The sequence below is a fragment of the Protopterus annectens genome, chromosome 6.part0 (genome assembly GCF_019279795.1).
Source record: "Protopterus annectens isolate FY-2018-M chromosome 6.part0, PAN1.0, whole genome shotgun sequence".
Lineage (NCBI taxonomy): Eukaryota > Metazoa > Chordata > Ceratodontiformes > Protopteridae > Protopterus > Protopterus annectens.
The window spans coordinates 1,917,503,215-1,917,515,935 of NC_056737.1; the positions used below are offsets into that span (position 1 = coordinate 1,917,503,215).

Here is a 12,721-nt window from a genome sequence, read left to right on the forward strand (position 1 = left end):
GATGATTCCTGCAGAGTGCAGTACCCCTAATACTGAGTGCAGTATCAATACTAGAATATGAATCCAAGCTTCTGGTGTTACTCTAATCTTATAGATAGCAATAGCTATACATACATACATATATATATGTGTATAGGAGTGCTTAATGTAGTTGAAACTCTTTACAATTTGACATCTGTTTTGCTGACAAACTTTGGTTAACAAAACAGATAGTTGATAGTCGTGTGTGATCACACAATCCCAGCAGTTGGGGAATATGCCCTTTCCTTGGGACTGTGCATTCTCAGAGTTAGTATATATAATTAGCAGGGAGTGTTGGATGGTGCAGCCATACAGCTGTACTTTAGAAACAAAGAGCTCATAAACAAGCATGATGCCTATAAAATTAAGATGACTGTAAATCTAAAGTTGAGTCATGGACTATCAGAAGCCATGTAGTTGAAACACTGGTATGTCCTTAAGGGGTCATTTGCATGTATCCCAAGGGCCTATACATAGGTGGTTTATGGTATTATAGTGTGAAGACTGTAGCTTTGGTGGGCTTAAATGATTTATCTGTGTGACCTTTTTACCCTTTGGTTTTGAATTTTATTTGGGATGTTTGCAATCACCCTAATGTTATGGGCATCATGCTTATTTATAAGATCAATGTTCTAAAGTATGAACAAAAAATCCACTTATGCTGTTCTGATGAGTTCAGAAAAAAGGTAACTATGGCATGTCAACAGCTATTGCACCATTAAAGACTAGAAAAAGTAAAAATTAAAAAAAAAAACATGATCTTTTCAGAAGACATGCAGCTAAAAAACTGGCATGCCCGTAAGGGGCTTTTGCATATGTCCCATGGGCATCCACTGCAGGATGTTTAAGGTATTAAACGGGGAAGACTTTAGCTATATTGGGTTTTTTCTTGGGATTTTTACTAAATGATTTGTCTAAATGACTTTTTTACCCTTAGATAATCTATATATATATATATATATATATATATATATATATATATATATATATATACATACATACAAACACACACACACACACACACACACACACACACCCCTGTTAAAATGCCAGGTTTTGTGATATAAAAAAATAAGACCACAATAAATAATTTCAAAACTTTTCCCACAATTAATGTGACCTACAACCTGTACAATTCAATTGAAAAACAAACAAATCTCTTTGGGGAAAAAATATAAAAAATAAAAAATGTACAATAAGCTGGTTGCATAAGTGTGCACACCCTTAAACTAATACTTTGTTGAAGCACCTTTTGATTTAATTACAGCATTCAGTCTTCTTGGGTAGGAGTCCATCAGCATAACACATCTTGACTTGACAATATTTGCCCTCTCTTCCTTGCAAACGTGCTCCAAATCTGTCATATTGCGAGGACGTCTCCTGTGCACAGCCCTCTTCAGGTCACCCCACAGACTTTCTATTGGATTTAGGTCTGGACCCTGGCTGAGCCATTCCAAAACTTTAATTTTCTTCTGGTGAAGCCATTATTTTGTTGATTTGGATGTATGCTTGAGGTCATTGTCGTGTTGAAAGGTGGCATTCCTCTTCACCTTCAGCTTTCTAGCAGACGCCTGAAGGTTTTGGGCCAAAAGTGACTGCTATTTGAAACTGTTCATAATTCCTTCCACCTTGACTAAAGCCCCAGTTCCAGCTGAAGAAAAGCAGCCCCAAAGCATGATACTGCCACCACCATGGTTCACCGTGAGGATGGTGTTCTTTTGGTGATGCAAAGTGTTGTTTTTGCCCCAAATGTACCTTTTGGAATTATGGCCAAAAAGTTCATCCTTTGTCTCATCAGACCATAACACATTTTCCCACATGCTTTTGAGAGATTTGATGTATTGTTTTGCAAATTTTATTCTGTGTAAGAGAAGACTTCCATCTTGGAACCCTATCCCATAGCCCAGACATATGGAGAATATGATTGTTGTCACATGTAGTACACAACCAGTACTTGCCAGAAATTCCTGCAGCTCCTTCAGTGTTGCTGTAGGTCTCTTGGAAGCCTCCCTGACCAGTTTTTGTCTTGTCTTTTCATTAATTTTGGAGGGATGTCCAGTTCTTTGCAACATCACTGTTGTCCTATATTTTCTCCACTTTATGATGACACTGTGTTCCATGGTATATCCAATGCTGTGGAAATTTTTTTGTACCCTTCTCATGACTGATACATTTCAACAATGCGATCCCTTTGATGCTTTGTAAGCTCTCTGCAAACCATGGCTTTTTCTGTAGCAGGCAACTGAGCAAATGTCAGAAATATCCTAGTAGGACAGCTGAACTTTATTTGGGATTAATCGGAGTCTCTTTAATTGATGACAGGTGTGTACCCAAGAAGACTGAATGCTGTAATTAAATCAAAAGGTGCTTCAACAAAGTTTTAGCTTAAGGGTGTGCACACTTGTGCAACCAGTTTATTGTATGTTTTTGATTTTTTATATTTTTTCCCCTAACAGATTTGTTTGTTTTTCAATTGAATTGTACAGGTTATAAGTCACATTAAAGGTGGGAAAAGTTTTGAAATGATTCATTATGGTCTCATTTTTTATATCACAAAAATCTGGCATTTTAACAGGGGTGTTTAAACTTTTTATATCCACTGTATACACAAACACACACACACACACACACACACACACACACGAGTTTATAATAAAATTATGAATAATCACTGATGAGTTTAATCAAAACACAAAACATTGAACAAACTCACAGGCGATTACCCTTAATCACTAGTAAAATCATCCCAAAAAAAACTAATCAGAAATGTAATTGGTTTACATGAGCAAAATATTTTTACTGATATAGAAAAAGCAAACACTCATATGAGCGAATGTTCTTATTAATGGTGGTTTTGCCAGCACCTTTTTGTATGACATCATGTAGCAGTGAGGACCATTCCGACAGTTGCGGGGGCCCTGTTAACTTGCTATTAGAGGAACGTGAACTAGTACGGCAGTTAAGGCTTAATGCTTTTTCTAGCCCAGGGCTCAATGAAGCTTGTAATATTGCTTGTTTACTGAAGTTAAAGAGTTTAAAAAGATGACATTGTTCTTTTTTATCTTTATTTTTATTCTTAAATTTATATCACTGCAGTTTATAGTTAATCTAACACATATTTCATTTCGTACATACTTTTACAAGCCATAACTCACATTTAATGTGCTTTGTATTTGTGCTACACTGCTTTGGTTCGATATGTTGTATCAAAACATGTGACATACTTGAATATGTGATGCTGTCTTGGTTTGATACGTTATATCTAAACATGTGACACATTTCAATATGTGATGCTTTTATTATTTAAGGATGATCTTGTTAGTTTATTTTTATCTGAAGAAGTTGCTGTATGGTCAGCGATGAAAAGCACTTCATTAAAACAACTTTATTTTTACTCTGGGCTTCTAGACCTGTTTATTTTGGTCTAAAAAGGCAGGTTTGGGCACGAAACCCTGAAGAGTTTTCATGCCAATAGACAGGAGGAGACTGAGCCCTGAAAGAACAATGTACTAACAGCAAAAATAAATGTCCACACTCTGGCATAAACAACACACCAAAAACCAAGGGAGATGGAATGAGTGAGGGAGCAGTTACTGCAGCAGTGATCATTCAAATATCTGCTGTTATGGCAAGTTTATTTACACAGCTATAATATCATCATCGTATTGATCACAGCTGCAGTAGCCTTAGCTATATGGGTAGATTACCCTAGCTTACTACATTTGGGAAGTGAAAGGGAAAGGGTTCAGGAACCCCAGGAGAATGGTCCTAACAAAGTCGGATCTAGACCTAGGGAAGGAATCAAGCTTATAGTGTTTTTAAAACTATGTACAGAGGACCATGTTGCATCTTCTAGAATACTTCTAGAATGCAACTGTTTCCAAAAAGACATAGATGAAGCCAAGGCCATGGTAGGGTGGGCCTTAACCCTACCTGGAGTAGTTTTGTTGTGATGACTATAACAAAAGGTAATAGACATAGACAACCATTTGGAAATAGTCTGTTTTGACACAGGTTTTCCCTTCTTACCTTCACAAGAAAAGAACAATTGAAGCAAAGATCTGAAAGATTTAGTTCTGTCAAGATAGTACCTGAGTTGTCTGTGAACATCCAACATTCATAGGTTCATAGATTCATAGGTGTTTATTAGGCTAACGACCATAAGGGCTTTTTTAAACCTAGCCATGCATCCTAAATCTCTGACAAGTTCTGGCACCCTTGACAAGTGTAAGCAGGAGCTTGGGAGATGAAACATTTACATGCTGCTGTCTCCATTAGAGACATAGGTTCCAACCCAGAGATGAATTTCTTGTTCCCCATCTAATTGTCTAGTTTATACTTCAGTTGGGTTAGGGAGGAACTCTGCTTTACATTGAGATGGACCCTATTCCAGAGAAGGGGTAGTCTCTGGGATACCTACATATCTCTACAGCAGATCCTGTTTATATCACAGGCAAGGCTTGGGTCTTTAGAATGGGTAATTCTGGTGCTGTTTGCTTTGTGGATATGCAGTACGTCCATTAGGTGGGGTCTAAAAATGCCTTACATGCTAGGCACAGATCTCCCCACAACAGCCTGTAGGAGACAGAATATAGGGCTAACCTGAGGTGGTCTGCATTGGACATGTTATTTATGTCATGTGTTCTTTTAGTGAGAAACCTCTGTGGATGTTCCAATTGTTGGATATGCCTGGTTAGGTACATACCAAAGGGGGCATTGTACTCAGTGATAAGTCTGATGGATGCCAAATACAGTGGAACAATGACTTATTTGGACCTAGATGCCATACCTTTGTTTATATGTTGCACAGCATAGAATGATTTCCTCACTACTATGAACACATGGTGGTCGAAGTCTAGGTTATTGCCTATTTTGTTTCCAGGTCCCTGTCAACTGGGTCAACTTTTAGGGGTGTGTTGTTAATATGATAGCTACTAGGAGTGGATGACTTCCCAAAATATACTATTATGTATTCCTTGGCAGTCAGTTTTAGTCCATGGCTCTGACATCAGTTATTTGTCTGTGTCAGCCTTTCCTGGGAAACATTTCTGTCAGCGGGGGTCTATGTGACTGCCCTAATTTGCAATTATCTGTAAATTTAGTCAGCCAGAGGCCATTGACATTGGGCTTGATTCAGAGAAGTAAATGCCAAAAAAGGAGCAGTCCCAGGATTGATCCCTGAGCAATTCAACCTATGACTAACTGTTTATAGCGGTAGACTCCCCAGTTCTAACTTCCTGGGTCCTGTCTGTGAGCCAGCTGGCTAGCCACTGGTGACATAAGGGTTTATACCTAACCTCTTGAGTTTGTCAACAATGCCCATGTAGGGTATGTGTCATATGCCTTGGCCAGGTCAAGGTAGGCAGTGTGAACCATTTTGTTGTCATGTGTTGCTTTGGTGATCTTCTCAAAGAAGTCCACCAGGTTGAGTAGGCATAACCTGCCCTTGAGAAAACCAAATTGGGCTAGGTCCAGTGTCTGGATGTTTTCTATATCATTATTGATCATTTGCATGATAAATCTTTTCATGACTTTCCATATGAGACTAGTGAGACTCATAGGTCTGTAGTTTCCAGTGTCTTTAGATGGCCCACCTTTGTGCAGAGGGATGACTATTGCTGTTCTCCATTCATAAGGAACAAAGCCAGTTTGAAGAATGCAGTTAAATACCAATTACAGATCGCCTGATAGGTTATATTTCCTGCTGTTTAGAAGGCATCCTGGGATATTGCCTGGGCCCATTGATGCAGTGTTCTTGGCCTTAGAGAGTGCATTAAGGCCCTGTTCCCTAGTGATAGCAGGGGGAATTATATTTGATGGTATTTCATGAGGGAGGGTTGAGGGGAAAGAGGGGTAAAGTTGAAGCTGAATTTGTCTGCCAGTAGGTTTGCTAAATCTTCTGGCTCAGTATAGGTGGCTTCATTAACAATGAGCTCTGCACACAACTGTGTATTGCCTTTGAGGTTGTGGACATAAAGAATGTCTTCTGGTCATCATTGGCCTGGGAGGCCAAATTTACCTCAAATTTGGCTTTGGTAGACTTTATTTGTCCTCCGAGTTGTTTGTTTAATTTGATGAGAGTGCTTTTATCCTTCTGGGTGCTACACCTGCTAATTTTTTGCCATGATTTTCTTTCTTCTGTTATACAGCCTATTGATATTGTGATTCCACCAGGGTGACTTGTTTTTTTATTTAGTTCTGTACCTGTTCCTGGAGGATACAGCTGCTTCTATGCAGCTATTAAGATGCTCATATAGGGTTTCTCTGAACAGTCCCGTGTAGGCAGCAATGCTCTCAGGGTTTATGGGGGCTTGACATTTGGCCAGGTTATCACTTGATAGTAGAAGATTAGCCTTAGAGTAGTTTCTGAATATTCCAGGGCTCCAGGCTTTATTTTTACTGCAAAGGAGATCATTTTGTGGTCTTACCTTACCAGAGAAGACATTACACTAGCACGTTTGTAGCACTTTGCCATATTAGTGAGGACCAGATCCAGTATGTTTGCAGCCGTGGTTGGTGTACTGAAAATCTGGTCCAGGGAGTTTGTATTTACAAAATCCAGGATTCTCTGTACTTGTGAGTTTGGTGTCATATATGATTTCCAATTAATAGTGGAATAATTAAAGTTACCCATGAATATGGTATTGGTTTGGATGGTGATTGCTTCCAATATGTTTTAATACATGGTATGGGTTTCCTGGGTCATACAGGGTGACCTATAGCTTGCAAGAAAGTGTTATTGGATTTTGCCTATGGTGATTTGAACATGAAATAGCTCAAGTGCATTGTCCTGTTTGACCAGCCATATGGTATATTTATTTTTGATGTAAATCGAGACACCTTCACCTTTAGCCCTGTCTGTTTAGTAGCTGGTCTAAATGTGTGGAAGGCATTATAGCCTCACACTGCCGGTGTACTATCTGTGGCTTTAAACCATGTCTTAGTGAACACACATATGTCAGCATTCTTTAAGGTGAGGAGAGCTTGTAGGGGAGTGGAGTTTTTTGTTTGGTTTCTGATTTGCTATGTCAGAAAGTACTTTCAGTTTGGCATTGTCTAAAAAAAGGGTCTATGGGAGAGGAAAATGTTTTAGCTAATATATGAAAGCCTAGGGAGGAGAGGTGCTGACTATCCCTGGCAAAGCAGAGTGGTTTGTTGACTGTCTCCTTCCAAGCTGACAAATATTGCGCCCCCTTAGTATGTTACAAGAAAATAAGCCAATTATTAAATGACACCAGAAACTAAGCCAATTATTAAAGTCAGTCATCTTATGTTCGTATTGTGGCATCAGCCTTGAAGAAGGTAAAATTCTGCTCAATGCTAGGCTCATACCAGCATGGGGCACATATTCTGAGAACTCCATGATGTCGCTCTTCATATAGTCATGTGAGGTACTTCTCAGGTCATTTACACTCACATGGACCGCGACTGAGTCATACTGGTACTTTTGGTCCAGTGACCTTAGGTTGTGTGTCATGTGGCAGAACCTGGCCCCTGCTAAGTGACTGACCATGATTTTCTCCTTACTTATCTTGGTGAGAGGGACATCAGTGCATCTCACAATGGAGTCTAAAATGACCATAACATTGGATAGTGTGGTGGCTTGCCTTCTGAGCATGTGTTGATGTGGGTGTTCTTTTGAAAAACTGCATTCAGGGCTGCTGTGTATATTTGTTACGTGTACTTCATATAAGTCTTTGGAGTTTAGGAAGGTTGCATTTAGGTGCCTCAGCATGTGTGAGTCTACATGTCTGCTTTGAATTTTGTGTGATGGGTGCAGTGTGTGTAATACTGACAACCTGATTTGCATTAGGAGTGCTTTTATGGGACTGCTTTGCCTCTGGTGACATTGTGTAAATACATCTCTCACATACCATATCCATTTGTTTGAGAATTAACTGGTTGCCAGTGAACATGAGGCAATTAATTTCTACATTGCCTCAGGATGCCTATATCCACCAAGCTGGTAACGGAGATAGTGGGAAATTTCATATCCATGGCAACAGATCTTTTTTACTGATTAGACTGTTGGAGTAAGAATATGTCAGAAGTATCTGGTTTGCAACTCTAAGGGCAGTGCTTGTCACTGCAAACTAATTGTCCGGTGTGCAACTAGATATTGTTGAAATTTCAGGGGTGCATTTACAGGAAAAATCTCAACTCAAGGTGTCTGCATCTATGCAAGGCACTGCCAAACACTTGAGGGGAAACTAATAAGCAGACCCTGGTGATTTATGGATGAAGTATTTAGGCATGTATTCTGGATTTAGAAGCAAATCAAGCAGTACTTACTGGAAAGAAAGAATTTGCTTATCAGGAATGATGAAAAGAGGGGAACTGCCTGAATGGTTACTGCCTGGCTGTTACTTGTGTTGGTCTCACCGCCACTTCACGCTGCTGGGATACAATACTCCTTTGCTTCTTCTCTTACCAGATGCAAAACAGTAGCATCAATCCCAAGACCAGAAGTGGGCCACAAGCTCTTTGGTGACCCACAGTCTTGTCCCAGATGATGTAAGGGTCTTTAGGCTTGTTGTAGTCTTGTCCTGGTTGAATAGCAATCAGACCAATTAGGCACTCACTACCCAGAAAACAGAAACAGTCAGTAATCAATGCACTCTGCTCCTTCTCTCACCAGGCAAAAAGTATAAGCACACATTCCAAGTTGGCACCTATGAAGCAGTCATACTCTCAACCGCTTAACGCAAGAAATCTGGACAAAGCCTAAAATAATGGGGGGACAAAGGTACAAAAAATAAGGACAGTTTTTAAATATTGCTGTTATAAACTTAGAAAGCTGCTGGAATAACAGAATTTGTGTTAGAATGCATTTTCTGAAGGACATGGAGTCTGAAACTCAAATTATTTGGTCGTTATTTAGTGACTTCAATCCTCCATTATTTTCCAGAAAACCAAAGATTTTATGAGAAACAGACCAAATATTTAAGGCAAAAATCTGGACATTCTGCTAAAATCTGTACAGTTGAGAGGTATGGAAGCAGTTATTATGCTTTCTGGTGATCAGCAGTCTCCAGAAAATAATGTCTGTATACTCCTTCTCTCACCAGATGCAAAACAGAAGCACTGATCCCAAGATGATTACTGACAGGCAGAATGTGGGCTCTCCAGTAAATGGTGATCTTGGAGTAGGTGCTGCAGATTTTAAAGGTAAAATGGAAAAATGGGTTAATATTCTAAGAGCTGAAGTGTGCACTAAGCAGTTAGATATGAAAAAGGGGTAACTTAAGCTTTAGCTATCTATGTGGAGAGCCACTAATGTTAAAAGAGCAAGATAAATTGGAAGGGGGTGGGGCACTATGTATTCTGGCTCTGTTGGGATGGCCAATAAATTTAAATAACTGAAGGGTAGCGATTTCACAAAATGATAATTTTGAGCTTACAATAGCTAGTAAAAGAGGAGAGGGAAGGAAATATATGATCATATTAACATAAGGGGCAGGCAATTAGAAAGATAGTTGAGTTTAAAAATATAACACCATGGTGTGAGAGTAAGTGAAAGCTTGATTTCTGTGTGACTCACAAAAGACACAGCTGTGGTCTCTTTTCTAGTTTAAATATTCAATTAAACACAGAATAAAAGTAAAACACAGTGTAAAGAAAATAAATCACAATATACAAAATAGAAGAAGACAATGAAGCAGTACAAAATACAAGAAATCGAAAACAAACTAACCTTTTCCTCAAAGTAAGTTGTGGCTGGTATATCCTATGCAGGATGTAATGCATAAAGCTAAGGCTACCACAGCAGTGAATATGAAGAAGATTTACTGCCCCCCCCTTCATATATATCAGCAATGGATTTATACAAACCCTGTGGAAGTAAAAATTACAGTGTTTTAATCTGAGGGAAATGCCATACTTTGTTTAAAAATGAATGAAACTGAAAATTCATCAAATACTTTAAAATAAATGAAACATTTTTTATGGCTGCTAGCATGACAGTGGAAAGATAAAACCTATTGATGAACATTCCAGCATTTGGTTTGGCGTGGGAACTCTGAGCAAGGGAGTGTCAGGGGAGTTTAAAAGGAAAGGACAAGGTTCATAAATTGATATAAGTGGACTGTTTGTTGAAATCTGAGATGGATTTTTAACAGAAACACTACATCTTTAACATTTGTACAAATGCATTAAGAATTGAATAACAGTTGGTAGATATCTATGAAATCTGGAGAGATGGAGTCATTTAACGGAGGAAGTAAGGGAAATGCAGAAGAATGTTTGTTCTAATAACATTTATTGAAAAAAGTTTCAGAAAATTCAGAAAAATGAGAGTAAGCTGTGAAGTGGGATGAAGGTATGGATGTATATTTCAGCATTGCAAGTGTCAGAGCGAATTACCATTTCTGATGATGTTATGCAGATGCATATGGAATGTACTGTAGTTGTTTTTCACATGGTGTAGAAGGCTTGCTTTGGATACGGGTAATTACATCAGCAGCCACCTGGAAATGAGTATTCGTGCTACTTAGCATTGTAGTTGTTAAACTATAGCTGAAGGTAATAATCATACTATGCTAAGTGTTCAGTAGGCATAAGTGTTCAGTAGGCAGGAAAACGAAAGACTAGCCAACTACATTTTTACTGATGTCTTTTAGTAGCTGTACATTTGGAGTTCCTATTTTTTTTTTTTTTGTTTGTTTGATGAAATGTATTAGTAGGGAATTGTTGATGAATGCTGTGAAAGGTGTAGCACAATGCTTCTATGCCTTTGGTGTCTGTTTCTGACTACTGGACCTTCCACTATGCACATCCTACAACAGCCCTTCTTGATAAACAGATTTAATGGGAAGGGGAAGTGAGTGGTAAATGAAGTGTGCTTTAGCAGGATTAATTAGAAGTCCCCTCTTCACATTAGCAGAGCACCGACATACAACTGATATATTGTTGGAGGTAGTTTTTTCATTCATGTCAGCTTATATATAAGTAAAACATTAATGCCAATAAAGCAGTATTTAATAAATATTCACTGATATTTCACCTATTGCCTCTTTTTGATACCTGGTATACCTCATCACCTCCTCTGTAGCAGAGAAAAGGGCATGAGAGTACAAAGCATTGTAAGGATGAACCATCAGACAGAGTAAAGAGGTAGCAGATGGAGCATACCACTTCACAAGGAGAACCATCACAGGGTGATTGATGCAAGTGAGAAAGGAAGGGGTACTAATGCTTTCAGAGCCTTTTTGGCTTCTGTTATTACTCATCGATTTACAACTTGGCAGTTAATAAAATTAAGGATTTCAAGTGGTTGGGAACTCAATACATTTCTAAAATTGAAATGTAAGTACATTTCCCTCTTCAAATTTCATGTACCAACTCCACAGTCACACAAATATGAAGAGAAGGAAATCTCAGACAACAAATGAATTATTGCTGACACAGAAACTATACCAACTGTGATTTCTCATGCAAAACAGTGATTGTGGAGTTCAGCATTAATTAATTCAAATCAACCTACTAGTATGTCCTTAAAGGGTCATTTGCATGTATCCCACAGTCCTCCACTACAGAAAGTTTAAGCTATTACACTGTGAAGACTATAGCTTGGTTGAGTCTTTCTTACAGTTTTTACTGAATGGTTTGCCTGTGTAGTCTGTTCATCATTTGCTTGGTTGCTGTTTGGGATATTTTGTAGGGAGCTTAATGTTTTGGGACTAGCTAGGTTTTGTTTTTCAAACATATTACCAAACAATTACTTATGCTGTCTGGATGAGGTCACAAAAATTTGAAATATTGCATGTTTGCAGCTAGTGGAGTTTGGCTTTACTGGCCTGAATGTACCATAAAGTCTTGCAAAGCAAAATATCATGGGCATTCAGAAGCCATGTAGGTGAAGCACTGATGTCCTTAAAGGTCATTTGCATATATCCTATAGGCTTCTACTAAAGGTGGTTTAATGTATTGCAAAGTGAAGGCGCTAGCTTGTTTGTCTTTCTTGCAGTTTTTACTGAGTGGTTTGTCTGTGTAACCTTTTTAACCTTTGCTTTGATGCTGCATTATTATTCTTCCTTATTTAACTCATTCAGTGTCTGCTGGGGGTTAATTAACACCTTTGCTTCCTGAAGTATTGTAAACCAGGAAGCCACTAGCTTCCTGTGAGCTTTTTTCCCCAAAATCCTGTACAGAAAGCACACTTCATAAGATTTGAACTATCTGATAAATTGTATGAGTCGCAACAATTATAAAATATGAAAGCTCTTCAGAAGTCAGTGGACCATATAGTGGTATTAGCATCAAAGATTTGACTGCATATACTGATTTTATGTTGCAAATGTAAGAAATTAAAAAATATTTTATATGCCACATACTGTATTATTAGTGCTATAATTGAACATAAAACAACTTTTATATCTCTGTAAGCATGCAAATTATGTCCAATATTTTAGTGGGAGAACTGTTCAACTGTTTAAGGGTTTTCTAATGATGTATGACAAGAAGAGGTAACATACTGTTATTCTGAGATATTATAAATATGTGCAAATGGCATATATATATATATATATATATATATATATATATATATATATATATATATATATATATATATATATATAAGCTTCACAAAATTTCAAAACAATACTAATACTCTTCAAAACCATGGATGTTGGATGGCAGTTACAAGTGGCAGCGTTGTGAGCCATAATGTTTTGTATAAAATGGCATGATTTGTTCATCG

At 38.1% G+C, this 12,721-nt stretch overlaps 1 protein-coding gene across 1 annotated transcript in view; it reads left to right on the forward strand.

The window, feature by feature from the left end:
* LOC122804983 overlaps nt 1-12,721 on the forward strand; it is an 817,331-nt gene that overhangs the window by 319,650 nt on the left and 484,960 nt on the right. The window lies entirely within an intron of this gene.